Source organism: Pristis pectinata, chromosome 1 (assembly GCF_009764475.1).
Source record: "Pristis pectinata isolate sPriPec2 chromosome 1, sPriPec2.1.pri, whole genome shotgun sequence".
Taxonomy (NCBI): Eukaryota; Metazoa; Chordata; class Chondrichthyes; order Rhinopristiformes; family Pristidae; genus Pristis; species Pristis pectinata.
Window position 1 is genome coordinate 108,870,407 of NC_067405.1, and position 19,294 is coordinate 108,889,700.

Below are 19,294 nucleotides of genomic sequence, written 5' to 3' on the forward strand. Positions count from 1 at the left end.
ATGTGGGAGGCATACAGAGCAGCCAGATCATGGCATTAATCAGCATACAACGCTGACTTGATGCAGCACTGCCATTTTGGAACCCAATGTTAACTGTTTGTTCAACAAGCAGAGCTGAACACACATTCAGCAGCAGGAAGGATCCCAAGCCCCCCCACTAACCCTCTGCCCAATCCACCACCAACACTTCCGATGCATTGGCAACCATTACGTTATTAATTTCTGCTTGGTATTTCTGCATTTCCACAAATGCTTCCTGAAGTTGATTCAACTTGCACTAGTCTACAGATAGGTTTGGTTTCTGCACAAAAGCTGTTATTCCAGGACATGGGCATTTTAGAAAGGATTTCCCTTTGGAGTACAGTATGACTAGGAAAGAGAGCAGAAGGTAAGGTTTCTTTATTAGTCACATGTACATTGAAATACACAGTGAAATGCAGCTTTTGCATAGAGTGTTCTGGGGCAGCCTACAAGAGTCACTACGCTTCTGGCGCCAACATAGCATTCCCACAACTTCCTAACCCGTACGTCTTTGGAATGTGGGAGGAAACCGGAGCGCCCAGAGGAAACTCACACAGACACGGGGAGAACGTACAAACTCCTTACAGATAGCAGCTGGAATTGAACCTGGGTCAGTGGCGCTGTAATAGCGTTACGTTAACCACTACACTACCATACATCAGATACATAGAGCACAAAGCTGCTGGAAGAGGGAGAAAGAGAAAGGGTGAAGGAGAAAGGCTTTATGTCCTTCGGGTGTTCAGGGAGCACTTCCCTGTGTGAACTTTGGTGAAGAACAATGTGTGAGGCAACTGTGCTTCCCAATGGATATCCTCACTGAAATTTGCTGCCAGATGCAAGCACAATTGCAAACTAAATACAGGACAGGAATTGTACAGGCAGTGTCTGTCAAGATATGTGCAATAATAAACTGATATGCATCTGGATCCTTCCAGGGTGGAGCTGGACATATTTGCAACATCTCATAGTTTGCAGACAAATATTGGAGGTTGTGAAAAGTCTCTATTCAAAGAGGTAGCATTTCTCTTGCCAAAGACGAGGAGTTGGTGAGGACACATGTCTGACTATCGTGGTATGTAGCTGACAGATAGCATAAATTCATACATGCAAACAATGTCACATGAAATATGACAAAAAAGACTTCTGGCAGTCTGTCATGACTGCTCTTGAGGAGCTTTGCAGTGGACATCAGTGTTGTTGTTATAATGTGCAGAGGCCTGTCGAATGCAAAGCCTCGCCATCAAGCACTTTTTCACCAGCCGTAGAGCCAGCATTTGTGAAGCAGAATGGGGTAGAAGCAGGAAGCAGAAGGGTAAGTAGGAAAGTGGGAGAAGAAGGGAACAAGTCCTCTAAACTGCCCCTTTCAACCGAGCCATCAGCAAAGGATATCCCAAGGAGCTTTGTAACCCATGAAATTGTTTGAAGGGAAAGGTACCAATATAATTGGATGGTAGTTGATGAAATGTAGCTTGCACACAACAGAATCTCACAAGCAAGGATGAAATAAATGAGTTCAATGTCATACTTAAGTATTAGTTCAGAAGAAAGCATTGGGCAGGACACCATGACAATTCCTTTGCTGTATATTCAGTAGTGCTCTTCGATTGTTTACAATTGCCCAAAAAAGCAGAACACAGCTCGGTTCAACTTCCATCTAACAAAGCACCTTTGACAATGTAAGAGTACTGGGCAGTGTTGCACTGAAATGCTGGTCTGGAATATGTGCTCAAGATTCCAGAACAGGGAGGTTACAAAAGGATATTAACAGTCATTCTTGATTCTTCTAACAACTAAAAGATGAATCGGGGTGAGAAAAATAAGATCAAAGGAACAAGGAAGATTACAATAATGCATAGTGCATGATGTCGGAGAGGTGAATGTACATTCATTTGAAATTTTAAGATTTCTAAATGTTTCAATGGCTTCTGCATCCTAAGTAGACCCTATGAAAAAATTAGTTCGTTTAATCCAGATATTCTGGAGACAGGAAGTATTCTCTTGACCACTCTGTGCCTGTCAATTGTTGCTTCACCCATTTCTCCTCGAACTACCCTTAGGGATACTGCCAGAGAGACAAGTGACCTGAAATTCACCAATTTAAATGGAGAAATTGGGTGTGTGAACAGCATATCTACCGACAGATTATCTGACACAAATGAAGGTTGTGTTCCAATTTCAGGCCAGGCCTAACCTTGTCAGTTTGGACACACTTAGTAGAGGACCAAACTCGTAGAAACAGTGTACAACCAATCCTTATCTTCAAACCCCTGTGAAAAATAGTGACTGAGAAATGGATGAAAGGCAATGTGGCAGATACATACCTTGTCGTCTCTGTTTGTGGTTCTATGATATTTTCATTATGCCACTTGCACACAATAGAAGCTATGCTTTAACATCTTTTCTGATAACCTTCAAATACTCTCAAATACTCCTTGAGATCATAATGTAACTCAAATGATTCAAGGATGATTGTAAAGCACAGATTTGACATTACAAAACTCACAGGGAAAGATTACAGTACATCACATTAAGTAAGCCACATTTCATGGTATTATAGGCAACCTGCCAGAGGTGAATAATGGCAGAAAGAGAGTGAAATCAGATAACCAGGGAACTCTGCAGTCCCATCATGTGTAAGCACCATTTCTAAAGTTGATTGACTAAGTTCTTTTGTTCATAACTCAGCTGTGTGACCAGGTGATTAATATGGATGAGAGTTGTTCATGTTCAGAAATTTGGAGCAATTTAGTGAATGAGCAGATGGACTTTAATGTTAACAAGATATAAAGTAATGCATGTTAGGAAAAAAAATCTTGAAAGGTGCACATGTTGAAGGAGTGTTCATCAAACAAGGTAAGAAGTGAAATGTTATTCCCGGTTGTTGTAACATTGTAAACTAGTCAGTTATTGATTTTCATGTCATCAGCATTTGATTATACAAAAAGGTAAATCTAGAGATTCAAGATTGGTAGCCCTATCATGGCCCTAATGCTAAAGAATGGCCTTGTGATAAATAGATACTCATCATTGCCTTTAATTTGTGTCAAGACTTGTTTTTGCTTTGAGAATAAATACTTAACTTTTTGAGATTATCCTAAATCATGACTTAAGATTTTTAAAACTGCTTTCCATTGAATAACAGAATTAATATCATGCTCAAGGTTTCAGGAAATGTGGATTTTAGGATGTTTTGATCTAATTTCAAACCTTTGGGGCGTTCTGTTATCATATCAGCCAGTACAACTCCCATCTAATTTGCCCCTAATTTGACCCTGGGCCAATCAAACTTTTGTGGTTTTCTTTTATCTATATTTTTAACACCATGCACATTCTAATGTTGGCTTTAAGCCATCTTAATGTGTTGCTCTAAGGAGATTATTAGGCAGTTTGCAGGCTATTTTAATATCATACATAAATGTGCCGAATAAAGTACAGAAATGCAGATTCAAAACATGAGGCCAGCATGAGGTGACAGTCAATTGTAGGGAACTGCCAATCACCAACTGTTTGTAGGTCAGCTCATTTCAGAATTCTGCGTATACGTGAAGTCTGGAATGACCTGGAGGTCAGATGCCAACTGACCTCCCGTCTACCACTTGACCCTGCATCTCCTCAGCATTGTTGCTGCTCTGCCATGGGATTTAATGAGTCATTTAAAAATAGTTTAAAAGCCCTTGACATCAACGTTCTGGGGCGTCAGGACCTGAGGATTCATCACCTGAGGCTTACTTGTTCCTTTGGGACCACTCTGCCTCATCTGTCATGTGCCCATGGTCAGTTCATTCACTCTTTTGCAGGATGGAGGGCAGGCAAGCAGACGGTGAGTCCAGGCAGCAGGCAGATCCAGCACCATCTAGCCCCAGGAACAGCATTCGGCACTACACGTGCATTGAAGTCTGAAGAATGTCAATACCAAGGCAGTTCATATGTTTTCAATGGAAAAGGTGGAACAGGTCTTCCATTTCCAGTTGTGCTCAATAGGGGAGCACTAATCTCTGCAGACTTCTCAACATAGAGGTTGGAAAACCTCCCCATTGAACCCAATGGGTCCATTGATCTCAATGGGAGGAAACTGCATAGAGAAATCGGTGAGTACAAGGCAATTGCCTTTTTATTTGATTTAATCGATATAAGTGTTTTGAATGCAATATTTTAATTTTTTAATAGTTTTAATTTTTTTAAATATATTGATCATATTGATTGCATTTTTTAAAGTTTTGAAATGTTTGTGAAATCTCAGTAGCAGCTTTGACAATTGATAAATCTATTGGGGTGAAGCATTTCCAGCTGTCAGAGCAGAGGCAGAGCCAATGGGTTTTGCTCGGAAAGTCCCTGTGCTGTGCTTGGCCTCGCCAGTCAGCTGGGGAGTCAGACTTCAATGGAAGACTGCGTGCAGAAACCTGCTGCGTATAAGCATTAGCTTTGAGTTAAAGCAACTGAGTGATCAACAGAAAATCTGGCCCATTATATACCAACATATTGACTGGTTTGGATACATTGCTACTGATGAATGCCAATGAAGCTCAAGCCCCTTATCCAGATGGATGGATGTCAATTTTAGTGAGGTCAGTATTGATGTGCATTTTGAAACTAGTGGACAAACGATGAATGGAAACGAACTCCTGGTAGTCCTCCACCTGAAACCAAAGTAACTGCTTGAATAGGTGCATAAAAAATGATTGCTATTTGTCTGTTCCTGTCTGCTCAACAGGGCCAATTTTACACTGCTGTGAGATTTTCCAGTCAATCTGTGGGCGTAATTGTGATTGTATTCAACATCAGTAAGTACCAGTTTCTCATGCGGAAAGGCTGGCGGTGTATCGATGAGAAACTGGATGTTCATAAGAGCAATCCAGTGAATCTTTATTTTTGTGGGTTTATCATTTCAGTAGATGTTAGGAACTATCTTCAGGGACTGGGGTATTGCATGAACCAATCTCACATAACGGCAGGTTGATTTAGGGGTACGATTGGCCAGTTGTATGCCCTCCTAATGAGACTGGGACTGGGTGCATTTCACACTTAAGCTTTCCATTCGTCGTCCACAATAAATAGTATTGTTTATGACCAGCTGCACCAGTTGCTCAGTGCTTGACTGCCACAGAGTGCTGCAAGCTGCCCTTTGCTGGCACTGATCAGCATCAAGTGGCTTCTTTCCGACTCAGTCCAGGTTCTACTGGGTAGATTTCATGGAAGTTCCGGCGTACTTTTCCCTTTCGGAATCTTAAGACCGACTGTAGTGTTTCTCCTGTTACCATTAATGTTTTGTAAATGCAGGGACATGATTTCCTTTTACTAAATGCAAATTTAGGGGATTAAAGGGTCAGTGCCATATGGTTCACACAAACATTTTCTTGGAATTTTAATGTCTTTCTGGCCTGATGGAGGCACAAGAAATACTTTTCGGAACACTCAGTAGCCATGTATTTTTGCTGAAGGTATTGCAGACCTTTGTATCTGTCAAGGGAAATTGGGTACAGATTTGCAGGGAGGTAGCTGGGGCATGTGGCAGTGCCAGAAAACTGGCAAAAGCCAGAGAAATTAGGTCTAGCTGGCTTTTGGGTACTGACTGGTCAGATTAAAAAGAAGTCACAGAGAACCTGGAGGGGTGGGGGGTATTGGGGAGAGGTTGGGCGGTGGTGGGAAAGAAATAGTTATGAGAGGTTTGTCTGAGGAATCGGGGGAGCACTCCTGCTTCTCTTGGGCAATCCTAATTACTTCCTGGCTCTGGCAGCTCACACTTCCCTTCAGACTCTAGGTTTGCTGAATCCTGGAAAACTGAGGCTGCTGAAATCTGAGAAAGAGAATTTAAATGAGGTCTCTCCAAAGCAGGTCACTCCGAAGTCAATGCAGTTAAACTGGAAATAAGTTCATTAGTACCAGGTCAGCTTCAATGTTTTCCCAATTTAACACACACTTACCTGATCTGCTCCAAACATCAGCGGTGACTTTATTATCATATAGCATATTTCCTTATCATATAAAAGGAGGCCACTTCGGCCCATCAGATCTTTGCTGGCTTGGCTCACAGAGCATTGCCATTCCTCAAAAATTTTCCTGTAATCTTATCTCTCCATGTTCCCATCGACTCCACCCAAATCTTACCACTTACCTACACACCAGGGGCTATTTACAGTGGTCAATTAACTCCCAATCCACACACCTGGGAGGAAACCAGAGGACACAGATGAAACCCACCCAGTCACAGGGAGAATGTGCAAATTCCACACAGATAGCACTGGAGGTCAGGATTGAAACCAGGTCACTGGTACTGTGAGGCAGCAGATCTACCGGCTGTGCCAGGGGCTACTGAAATATTGTAAAGCTTCGCTTCGGTCAAATTATCAAAAGAAAGGCTGAAATGGCCACCAACCTATTTTCAATACCACTTCAATTTGATTACTTGGAAGTGTGTTGGAGTGGACTACTGATGAGCAGGTGACTCCCTTTTCCTTACACCAGTGGAAAGCATGTGATATCCCATTATTACTTTCCACAGTAGGAGTCCAACATATTGTGTACTTGTGAATAGATGCTAGGCTTCTGTACTACAACACTCAGATTGGTTTTACGAAAACAACCAGGAGATCAAGGAACTAATTCAGCATAAATGTAAGGCATTCTGAGATTGTGAACACTATCATGTCTCAAAGGAAAAAAAAACAGATCTGAAGGCTGAGGTCCAACTAAAGATCTGTGAGCTAAAGAACAGAGGGTGGGGAGCAGGAGCATCGGAAATCCAGCAACCAGATGATGACTATGGCATGTGTTGATTCATCTACAGTCCCAATATGCAGGGACCCACACACTGAGAGGCAGAAATGGAAGATAGCTTATCAAGTTCAGAAAGATCAAGATCCCAACTTCAGCAAATGAGAGTAGATTAAATGGACATCTTGGTTGGCATGGATGAGTTCGGCCGAAGGACCGAATTACGTATTGTATGACTCCATGACTCGGTGAACTTTATGAGACTTCATCTTCGATGTAAATGTCCTTGACTCCATTCTACAGCAGACTTTACAATCACATTGCTTCCCTAGCCAGCAAATGGATGGGAAGGTCATCCAATGGCTGAGAAACAACAAAGTCTCTCGAGTAGATGAAATTTCTGCTGAAGTACTGAAACATGACAGAGAAACACTTCCAGTGGAAATTCATGCTCTCCTTCATCTGAGGAGAGTGTGCCAGGTAACTGCAAAAATTAAAGTTTGGTTGTGGTAATTGCAGAAGGTTTTCCATGTAGTCAGCAAAAATCTTCCTGAGCGGCTTTCTTCCAGTGGCTGAAGAGCTCCCTGCATCACAATGTGAATTCCATTCACCCCAAGAGATATGGTGGACGTGGTCTTAATCACAAGACATATCCAAGAAAAATGTAGAGAGCCTCACCATAGACTTTCCTGACCTCATGATCTCAGGATCAGTGAACCAATGCCAGTGTTACTCCCAGGCCAACATGGCCAGCAGCAAGTTGCTAATCAAGCTTAACCAGCTTTGGTGGTTGGGCCAGTTTGTCTCCACGCCTGGCACCAGGAGCCCAGAATCAAGCATTCTACTCTTAGCTTTGGTACAGCATGAGATTTTCAGGAGTTCAGAAGTATTGTTCCAAGAACATTCTCAAAGTCTCCTTGAAAAAGTATAACAATCTCATGGGAATACCTGGCCCATGATCTATTGGTATTGCGAAGGAATATCAGGGGAGGCTCTAAGCTTCTTGAGTATCTATATCAGGAACACACATCCATAATGTGCAAATAGCAGAAAGTGCACTCTACACCCAAAACAACCCCTCCAACCAGCATGTCAAATACCACCTGCCCCTTGTGTGGCAGTCTGCAGATCCCACCTGGGACTCAGCAGCCATTTCAGAGCCCAAAGGATTGGAATGGAAGCAAGTCGTCCTCAATCCTGAGGATCTGCTGAAGAAGAGAAGGAAGACATTTCTCCAGAGTTGGCTGAAATCAGGATATCTGTTGTATTATTCCACATGCTGCATCCACTGCTCCCTACCACAAAGTGTTGGTGTTAGACTTCACTGTATGAATGGTATATTATTAAATATAATGATGTTTGGCATTGTTATAGTGATGGATCATTAATATTTAAGGAATTTTTTTTAGTTTAAGGTTGGCGCTAGCCAGGTGGAGCCCATGCAGACCTTGCTTTATTTGCATTTCCAGTTTTGTGTTATTTTAGTAGATCATGTATTTCCCTGGTGAATTCTATACTTTGGCAGGGCTTTGCTGTTGGAAGCAAGGATGGAAAGGCTACCAGCTGTTGAGCTTTCTGGCTGCTGTCTAAGATCTGGGAATCTTTCAGCTCTGAAATTGATGTCTGGTACATAAAAATTAAAAACAAAATACCACTGGCTCATTGTACTTGGTGCCTGTTTCTTCTCGGAGCTTCTCAGAATGAAGGAGTGCACAAGGCCTACGACCTTTTATGTGGGACCCAATGGGCTTTCCTGCTGCTGTAATGCAGGGTGAGGTGGGGATTATTTTATCCCCATTGGTTTGGCACAAACACTGCCTGCCCCTGTTGGAGAAACCATGAAAATCTTTCAAAAGTACAAAGGGAAGGAGCCCTTTTCTCCAGAGCCCTAAGCTTTCTCTTCTGCAATTAGTATCTGGTGAATAAGTGTCTCCTGGTGCAAAATACTTGAAAATTGTCATTTAATATTTCACCCATTTTCTCTACCGCAATATCCATACAAGGGTTCTTCAGTCAGGAGACAAGAGTACAGATGTGATGATGATACATCTTTATTGGTCACATGTACATCAAAACACACAGTGAAATGCACCTTTTGCGTAGAGTGTTCTGGGGTCAGCCCTCAAGTGTCGCCACGCTTCCGGAACCAACATAGCATACCCGCAACTTCCTAACCTGTACGTCTTTGGAATGTGGGAGGAAACCGGAGCACCCAGAGGAAACCCACGCAGACACGGGGAGAACGTACAAACTCCTTACAGACAGCGGCGGGAATTGAACTGGCCCTGTAATAGTGTTACGCTAACCACTACACTACCATGCCTGTCTATGTCTAACATTCTGGCTGATTAGCTGAAGGACCATTTGGAATAGTGGGAAGTGTTCAAATCATTCCATAGCAGATGACCCAACTAGAATAACAGGGACAATATAAAGAAGAAAAGAAGGAGCTGAGTTGACATGGGTTGTTTCTCAAAAATTGCCTTTTTAAGAAATGGGACAGGATCACAGTGTTCACAAGGGATGACGTAACAGGTCATAGAGTTGTACAGCATGGAAACAGGACCTTCGGCCTAACTTATCCATGCTGACCAAGGTGCCTACCTGAGCTAGTCCCATTTGCCTGCATTTTGCCCATGCCTCTCTAAACCTTTCCCTATCCATGTACCTTGCCAAATTTCTTTCAAACTTTGTCATTGTTCTCACCTCTACCACTTTCTCGTCTCATATACCCACTACCCTCCGTATGGAAAAGTTGCCCCTCAGATCCTCTTCACATCTTTCCCCTCTCACCTTAAAACTATACCCTCTAGTTTTAGACTTTCCTACCCTGGGAAAAAGACTCTATCCATCCACCTCATATTTCCATAGCTCTTGCTATTCCCACTTTTAAAACTTTCCTTGCACTAATTACAAAACCTTTCGCTGATCTGGTCCAAACCACTATGGTTTGTCATTCTACACAAAGGCATATTTGCTGGTATATCCTCTGAACACCACCTCAAATAAGCAAAGGTTTTCCTTTACAATGGTGATTGCAAGTGTAACATCCTCCTGATTTTGCAAACAGTGCTAAACTCCCCGAAGAAACTTATAAGTGTTTGCCCATTCTAGAGGACTGCACAATTTTGGTAATGATTTTAATCCATACTAAAGCTTGGTGTATGAGTACAATGCCTCGTGGGTGTTAATTATCAAACAGCTTTGGCTTTGTTCATTTACATTAGGTTGGGTGAGATGGGTCTAAGTTAGCCCCTGCCAATTCAACAGACAAGTCTCGAAATGTAGGCAGAGAATATTGCTCACTACTCTGATAAATGTCATTGTATCATTTTTGTCATCTGCCTTAGACAGATGACTCTCTGACACTTTTACCAATACCCTGTGCCACTCCAGTTTGTTAGTTCTTCTTTGAGCTTTCAGTATACATGGCATGGGCTTTGGTTAACAGTAGTTTGTTTGACATTTGATTTAATACACAAATGAGCCTAATGCCATTCATGGCTGTGTACGAATCTTTAAACATATCTTCACATTGTTCCAGAAACTTCTTTAAACATATCATGTTGTATTGATGCTAATTATCTTTCTCCAATTCATCTCCAGTCCCTCAGCCAGTCTATTTCCAGCAGAGTTAGTTTGTACATTTATAATTTTTTTCCCATTATAGAGGACACACATTTCATTTGTCCAACTATTCTGAGGAGCTCACCAAAATACATCCTCAGCTTTCATGTGCCTTTTGCTAATGGCACCTTACTGAACATCTGGTCAGAAATAATCCTTCCCTTGATGGAACAGCCAGTGCGTATGTCACTATTCATGTTTTGATCACTACCTGTTTCTTTAACTTTGAAACTGCTGTCTTTTTATTACCACTAGTAGCATACAAGCAATTTAAAATATACTATTTGCTTTTCTTTATCCCTCTTAATGTTATGTAAACCTCTTTTCTGTGGGTTTCTGCTGTATCTTTTCCCTTTTATGGAGACAATGCTTCCCATCTGTCCTCCCCATCTCCCTCACTTGATTCCATGCTCCACCTTCCTCTTCTATTATCTTTATCTTCATCATCTTCAGCCCTTTGTCACCTCCACCTATCACCTCCCAGCTTCTGTCGCTATTTCCACTCTTCCCTCCTCCATCTGCCCATCACCCCTCCTCACCTGGTCCACCACTTGCTTGCTCTAGCTCCACTCTTCCCCTACACCTTTTTATACTGGCTATCTCCCCTCTTTCTTTCAGTCCAGATGAAAGGTCTCGGCCCGAAACGTCAACTGTCCATTTCCCTCCTCAGCATCTTGTTTTTTTGCTTGACTTTACAACAACCTCGCACACAATGTCAGCAACAGCAAGGAATTGATTGTGGACTTAAGGAAGGGGAAGTCGGGAGAACACGCACCAGTCGTCATTGAGGGGTCAGTGGTGGATAGGGTGAGCAGCTTCAAGTTCCTGGGCGTCAACATCTCAGAGGATCAGTCCTGGGCCCAACACAGTGATGAAATCATTAAGGCACACCAGCGGCTCTACTTCATTAGGAGTTTGAGGAGATTTGGTATGTCGCCAAAGACTCTTGCAAATTTCTATAGATGTGCAGAGGAGAACATTCTGACTGGTTGCATCACCCCCTGGTATGGAGGCTCCAATGTGAAGGATCGCAAGAGGCTGCAGAGGGTTGTAGACTCAGCCAGCTCCATCCTGGGCACAACCCTCCCCACCATTGAGGACAGCTTCAAGAGGCAGTGCCTCAAGAAGGTGGCATCCATCACTCAGGACCCTCACCATCCGGGCCATGACCTCTTCTTATTACTACGATTTAGGAACAGCTTCTTACCCTCCGCCATCAGATTTCTGAACAGTCCATGAACCCATGAACTCTACCTTGTTGTTCCTTTTCTTTGCACTATTTATTTATTTTGTAATTTATGGTCATTTTTATATCTTTGCACTGTACTGCTACCACAAAAGAACAAATGTCATGACATATAAGTCAGTGATAATAAACCTCATTCTGATTCTCTGTTTAGCCCTGTATACAGAGGCCTTTGCATTCTACAAGTAAAATAACTTCCTGCTCTGAACTGACATACTTATGCTGAATAGAGGAATAAAGGACTGCAGATGCTGGAATCTAGATGAAAAACACGATGATGCTGGAGGAACTCAGCAGGCCAGGCAGCATCCATGGAGAAAAGCAGGCAGTCAAAGTTTCGGGTCAAGACCCTGCTTTAGGACTGAAGATAGGAAAAGGGGAAGCCCAATATATAGGAGGGAAAAGCAGAGCAGTGATAGGTGGACAATAGAGGGGAGGAGGGGTGGGTACAAGGTGGTGATTGGTAGATGCAGGTAAGAGATAGTGATAGGCAGGTGCGGGGGAGGAGGGGAGAACAGACCCACCGGTGATGGGTGAAAGGGGAAAAAAAGGTGGGTAGAAAAAAGATAGAGGCTAAGAAAGGGAAGAAGAGAAGAAACATAGTGGGGGGGGGGAGTTGTGGGGAAGGAGGGTGGGGATTACTTAAGGTGGGAGAATTCAATGTTCATGCCATTAGGCTGCAAGGTTGCATGACAGAAAATAAGGTGCTGTTCCTCCACTTTGCACTTGGAATTCTCTTGGCAGTGGAGGAGGCCGAGGACTGACATATCAGTGATAGTGTGGGAGGGGGAGTCGAAGTGACTGGCAATGGGGAGATGCAGAACACCTGTGCTCTGTCCATAACCGCAATCTTTTAAATCTGTGTATCAGGGTTCTTGCACACAGAGAGGGCACCAAAGCCATGTTTGTGGTTTCCTGGGGAGAACTACCACTGCTGTGATGAAACAAAAAGACTTACTTGATGTAATGTCTTTTGCAATCTCAGCCAATTAAATACTACTGAAGTGTAGTCTTTGTTGTAATGTTATTGAGGGATCAGATTGAGCAAAATTCTCCTCCAGACTTCACAAAATTAGTTTGTACACACCAGGGTGATTCCTAACTAGTACCCTGTCCCCTCCCCCTCGTTTCCACCCCTACTACTTCTTAAGTACAATTTGCAAACTAGTGCTACCAGACTTGGCTTGTGATTTCTGTCCAGCTCTCTGTATAATCCAGCAATTTTGTCGTTTTCCCTTTGATCTTTTGTTTTTCCCAAAATGATAGTGTCAACATCCATCAATGTACACTTGAAGAGGTTTGCCTGTTTTTATGGCAATCTTTGTAATTCACAGTCACCAGTGTCACAAACCAGCAACAAAAGAAACACACTGAGCATGATTCAGTGTTAAAAACTATTTTATTAATCACTACTTATGATAATACGTAAAATAAAAGTAAAAATGTTAGTATGTTAGAATTCAAAAATGTTAAACCTCGAACGTTAACCCCAAAACTAAACTCGTCGTGTGTGTGTGTGACAAAGTCCAAAACTCCCAGTTCCGGAATGGTTCTTAAAGTTCAGTTCCGCAAGCCATAAGGTGAAACATGAGCAAGGGCTTCTTCAACAACCACCGTTGTCTGAAGATAAGATGTAGATGTAGAAAAACATAGAGAGAGTACATACGAAATCCAAATGTTCCACGATGGACCCCAAACGACACTCCAGTGTTTACTCGGTAGTGACTTCCTCACCCCGAAAGCATCCGAACCGTGGTCGTCCACACACAAATACCTGTTCCCTTCTACAGGTCAGCAACAAAGTGAACTCCACCGGATTACTTCCAACTTCCATACATGGATTTCAGTGGCAAACACAGTTATTGTTTCTCATCCATCGATAGAGAAAACAAGCAGGCTGGTGTCTCTCTCCCTTCTCTCTCTCTCTCCTTCTTCTTCTTCTTCTAACTTCTTCAACAACGTCATTACGTCCTTTATCTTCTATTGACGTAAGCACGCCCCACACACACACACACACACACACACACACACTCTCTATCTTAAAGGGACTTTCACTGAGTCCGTAACACCTCCCACCTAAAAAAAAATTTTTCCCAAGAAAAATTTAACCGCGCATACAGTTAGTAATGTTAATAATTATCATGCTACACAACTACAGACTATCAGATTAGTACAGATACATGTTTCCCATTTAACATCGGGAAAGACAATCAGCAATCACATTATCTTTGCCTTTAATGTGAGTTATCATGAGATCAAACTCTTGCAAAATTAAACTCCAGTTTAACAGCCTTCTGTTCTTGTTTTTGACTCGGCTCAGAAACACCAATGGGTTATGATCTGTATATACAGCCAATGGTTTCTGAGCAGTGCAAACATATACACTGAAATGTTGCAAGGCTAAAACAAGCGACAGTAATTCTTTCTCTATAGTGGAATAATTTTTTTGATGCTCATTAAATTTCTTTGAAAAGTAAGCTACAGGATGGTCAACATCATCAAGGTCACCCTTCTGCAACAACACAGCTCCTGCAGCTTCATCACTGGCATCTACTGCTAATGAAAATGGCTTTTCAAAGTCAGGTGTTTTGAGCACAGGATGGTAGCATAAAATGGCTTTCAGCTTCTCAAATGCTTCTTGACAAGAATCTGTCCAAACAAACTTTACTCCCTTCTTCAGAAGATTAGTTAGGGGAAGAGCAATATCAGCAAAATTTTTACAAAATTTTCGGTAATATCCAACCATTCCCAAAAATCTTCTAACAGTCCTCGTACCTGTGGGAATAGGGAACTCAGATATTGCTTGAACTTTTGCCTGAACAGGAGCTTGCTTGCCTTGACCTACAACATAACCAAGATACGTCACAGTGGCATGGCCAAATTCACTTTTAGCCAAGTTAACTGTAAGGTTAGCCTTGGAAAGTCTTTCAAACAACCTTTCTAACGCAGAGATGTGATCCTCCCATGTATCATTCCCAGTCACTAAGTCGTCAATGTAGGCATCTGTATGTTTTAACCCATGAATCACTGAATTAATCATTCTTTGAAATGTTGCCGGAGCATTTTTCATTCCAAATGGCAAAACATTGTATTCATATAATCCAGAAGGGGTTACAAAGGGTGAAATCTCCCTTCCTCTATCTGTTAATGGAACACACCAGTACCCTTTTAATAAGTCAATCTTTGTAAGAAATTTTGCCTTTCCCACTCTATCTATGCAATCATCCGCCCTAGGAATAGGGTAAGCATCTGACTTTGTTACACCAGTTGTAAAAATAAACTGGTAAACAACATTTATCTTCCAAAATGTTGAAGGAGGTCACAGTTGTTCTTAACATGTTGTTTTCCAAATCATGCTTCTCAATGTTAAATCAGAGAAGTTCAGTATTCCAAGATAATGTTAAGACCAAAAACTCTACATTAGCTTATGGCAGTAAATGTCCAGGATTATTTCTCGCGTGGGTGTGATTTTATGTGTGAGACTTAAAAGCCTGAGGATGAATTTAGCTTCAGTAGCAGCTGCAGAGAGATTAATTTCATTTTGCGATAAAAAATTTCCATCAGTTCACTGTCCCATTCACTGTGCTCTGGCATGGGTTCCCTATAGCAATCAGAAATATCCGATGCCATTTGCTCATGAAGACAAACTCTGAGCTACACCAAGGCTTGTAATCTGGGTGTATTAACTATCTGCATAAAGACATTTATGGGTTCATGCAAACTGGCTGTTGGTTGATAGGAAATGTTCCAAAACCTCACAGTCTTGAAAAGGATTGTTATTGCAAAATCAAATCCAGCCAAGCTACATCTGATAGATTTTCTCCTCCCTATCGTATGATCAAATGGAAATTTAATCAGTGTGATATGCAAAGAGGAATGAATTTTAAAGTAATATCAAAACTTTAAATCTAAAAAGAGACTTTTCTCAACCAGAAATTAATCCAGTTTCATAAAAGAGAAAGGGAAGATATGGTTTGGATTTAACTTTGTGTAGATGGCAGTGAATAATTGGAATGAAAGAGTGCAGTCTAGCCAGTGCTTTGTAAAGTTGTAACATGTCATCCCATCTCTTATTTTACATGCCCCAGTTGATGAAGGCAAACATGTCATATGCCTTCTTCAACATCCCTTACCATTTTCAGGGAACTGTGGACTTATAGCCCAAGGTCTCTCCATTCATCAACATTCTTTCATGCCCTACTATTTACTGTATATGTCCTGTTATTTCTCAAAATACATCACCTTGCACTTGTTGGGATTAACTTCCATCAGCCAATACTCCACTCAACTTTCCAACTGATTAATATATGGTTGTAGCCTTAGACAACCATCCTGGCTATCCATAATACCACTCATTTTAATGTCATCTGCAAACTTACTTAACATACCTCCTATATTCACATCTAAGTTGTTAATACTGTATGTATCATAAACAACAGGGGTCGTAGCACCCATCCTGACGGTACACCACTGGTCACAGACTTCCAATCAGAAAAGCATCCCTGCACCACTACCCTCTGCCTCCTTTCATCAACCCAATTTTGGATCTAATTAGCTAGCTAGCCTTGGATCCCATGTGTCTTACGTTCTAGACCAGTCAACCTTGTTAAATGCCTTACTGAAGTCCATGTAGACAATATCTACCACCCTACCTTCATCAATCATGTTTGTTAGCTCCTCAAAAAACTCCGTCAAATTAGTGAGACAGGAATTCCTCCACACAAACCATGCTGACCATCCCTGATCTGTCCCTGCCTTTCCAAATGTACATAAATCTAGTTTCTTTGAATTCTCTTCAATAATTTCGCTACCATTGATGCAAGGCTTACTCACCTATAGTTACCTGGCTTATCCCTGCTGCCCTTCTTAAATAAAGGAAGAACATTTGCCATCCTCTAGTCTTCTAGCACCTCAGCTGTGGCTAACAAGGATGGGACAATCTCTATCAGGGCCCAAGCAATATCCTCCCTTGCTTCCCACAGCAACCTGGGATAGTTCTCATCCGGCTCTGGGCATTTATCTACCCTTATGCATTCGAGGACATTGAACACCTCCTCTTTCTTAATACCTACATCCTCCAGAATATCAATGCACCCCTCCATGAACTCGCTATCCTCCACATCCTTCTCCTTTGTAAATACAGAAGTATTCATTTAGGACCTTGCTCACTTTCCCTGGCTCCACATGTAGATTACCCCTTTGGTCCCTAAGGTGACTTGCTCTTTTCCTAGCTGTCCTCTTGCTCATATGTTATTTGTAGGTAAACATTTTAAATGATTTTGAATGCCTTCTTAACTAAAAGCTTGGAAACCTAAACTTAATAAGGTACTGTTAATATGGATTCAAAATGGGGGTAATGCTTAGTTAACCTGGAGGACTCTTCAGGAATCATTACTAATTTAACATTTCTGATGTAACGTTCCTATGCCATGGTAGCTAAGTGGTTAAAGTACTAGATTAATATCCAGAGGTCTTGACTACTGAGCAGGTGGCATGAGTTTGAATCCCATCATAACAACTAGAGTTTAAATTCAATATATTGAGAAATGAAAGCTAGTATGGGTTATGTTGACTATAAAACTACTGGACTGTCACATTGGCCTGTTCACTAATTGTCACTGAAGAAATCTGCCATCCTTACCTGGATGTGATCCCAGATCCATAGTAATGCATTTGACCCTAAACTGTGCTCGGAAATGAATTGGCCCAACAATCCACTCATTCAAAGTGCAATTAAGGATGTTTATAAGGGAATGCTGCCGACTGACACATTCTAGGCTGCAGGAGTACATGCTGAGGGATGCACTGAAGCTGGGTGCAGCCAACGCAAAGGCTCTGTGGGGAAGGACCACAGTGTAGGCTTCTTCTGCTACCTCACACGGGGGTGCTGAGTTGGGTGGGGGAGCCCCTCAAACAATGAAATGGTTTATCACCCCAGGGAGCCACATGAGTGGCAATGGTGGCTATGGTTTTAAAAAATAAGTTAACACTACTTAATATAATGACATTGAATGTAAAAAGTTTTGCATTGTTTATTGTTTTGTATCTTTTTCTATTATGAATAAAGTTTATTTTTGAAATGTATAAAAAAAGGATGGCGCTTGAACGTTAGCCTTTGTCCTGTGAAAGAATAAATAAATATGGACAGGGAAATGCAGATTATATATATGCATGCTTTAACTCAATTTGAAAACCTGGTTGGTGTTCAAGGCAGAATTTAAGAGCAAAGTATGATGCTTCATAGAAATTTGTCATTGCAGCGTCCTCTGTGTAACTAATGACTTGGATAATGTTTTATGAACAAATCTCTGGGGATATAAATGGCACCAAAATAGGAGGTAGGATCAAAAATAATTTCAGTGCAAGTTTATTCAGAAAGATTCAGATCTTTCAGTAAACTGGTGGAATTCTTTCAGGTAACTGGTTGATAGAATTATGCCTGGATGAATGAGAAAAGTTGATTTAAAATGTATCACTGATATAATATCTTGACTGGGGAGGGACTCTCCATTTTAAATTTAAGAACTGGTAGCATAATGGTTAGCAATTTATTCAAATAAGTTAAGTAATCTAGAGCTCTTAAGTGAGGTCAGAGATCTCAGAACTGAGAGTGGTGATGGTTGTGATATGTATTACTGAAGGATCATCCAGTGAGGCTTTATGGGTGGAGCTGAGAAATAAGAAGGGGATGATCACATTGTTGGGATTGTACTATAGGCCCCCAAATAGTCAACGGGAATTAGAAGAACAAATATGCAGGGAGATTGTGCAGAGTTGTAAGAATAATAGGGTTGTCATAGTAGGGGATCTTAACTTTCCTAACATAGATCGGGACTGCCGTACTGTTAAGAGCTTAGATGGGGTGGAATTTGTTACGTGTGTTCAGGAAATTTTCCCTGGGGCCCTACTAGGGAGAGGGCAAAGCTTGACCTGCTCTTGGGTAATAGGATGGGGCAAGTGACTGAGGTGACGGTGAGGGAGCACTTTGGGACCAGTGACCATGCTTCTACTAGTTTTAAAATAGTTATGGAGAGGGACAGAACTGGTCCACAGGTTCAAGTTCTAAATTGGGGCAAGGCGAAATTTGATGGTGTGAGACAGGAGCTTGCAAAGGTTGTTTGCAGGCAAAGGGACTACAGACAAGTGGGAGGCTTTTAAAGGTGAGATAGTGAAAGCCCAAGGTCTGCATTTTCCTGTTAGAGTGAAGGGTAAGGCTGGTAGGAGTAGGGAACCCTGAGTGACAAGGGATATTGAGGCCCTGGCCAGAAGAAGAAGGAGGCATGTGTCAGGTACAGGCATCTGGGATCAAATTAATTCCTGGAGAAGTATAAAGGATGCAGGAGTGTACTCAAGAGGGAAATCAGGAGGGCAAAAAGGGGGCATGAGATAACTTTGGCAGAGAAAATTATAGAAAATCCAAAGAGATTTTATAAATATATTAAGGGAAGAAGATTAACTAGGGAGAGAATAGCGCTCTCAAAGACCAAAGGGGACAACTTTGTGTAGAGCCGCAGGAGATGGGCGGGGTCCTTAATGACTATTTTTCCTCTTTTTTTTACCATGGAGAAAGACGTGAAGACTTTGGAACTTGGAAATGTAAATGGGGAGGTCTTGGGGATTGTGGGCATTACAGCAGAGGAGGTGCTGGATGTCTTAAGAGATACGAAAGTAGACAATTCTCCAGGGTTT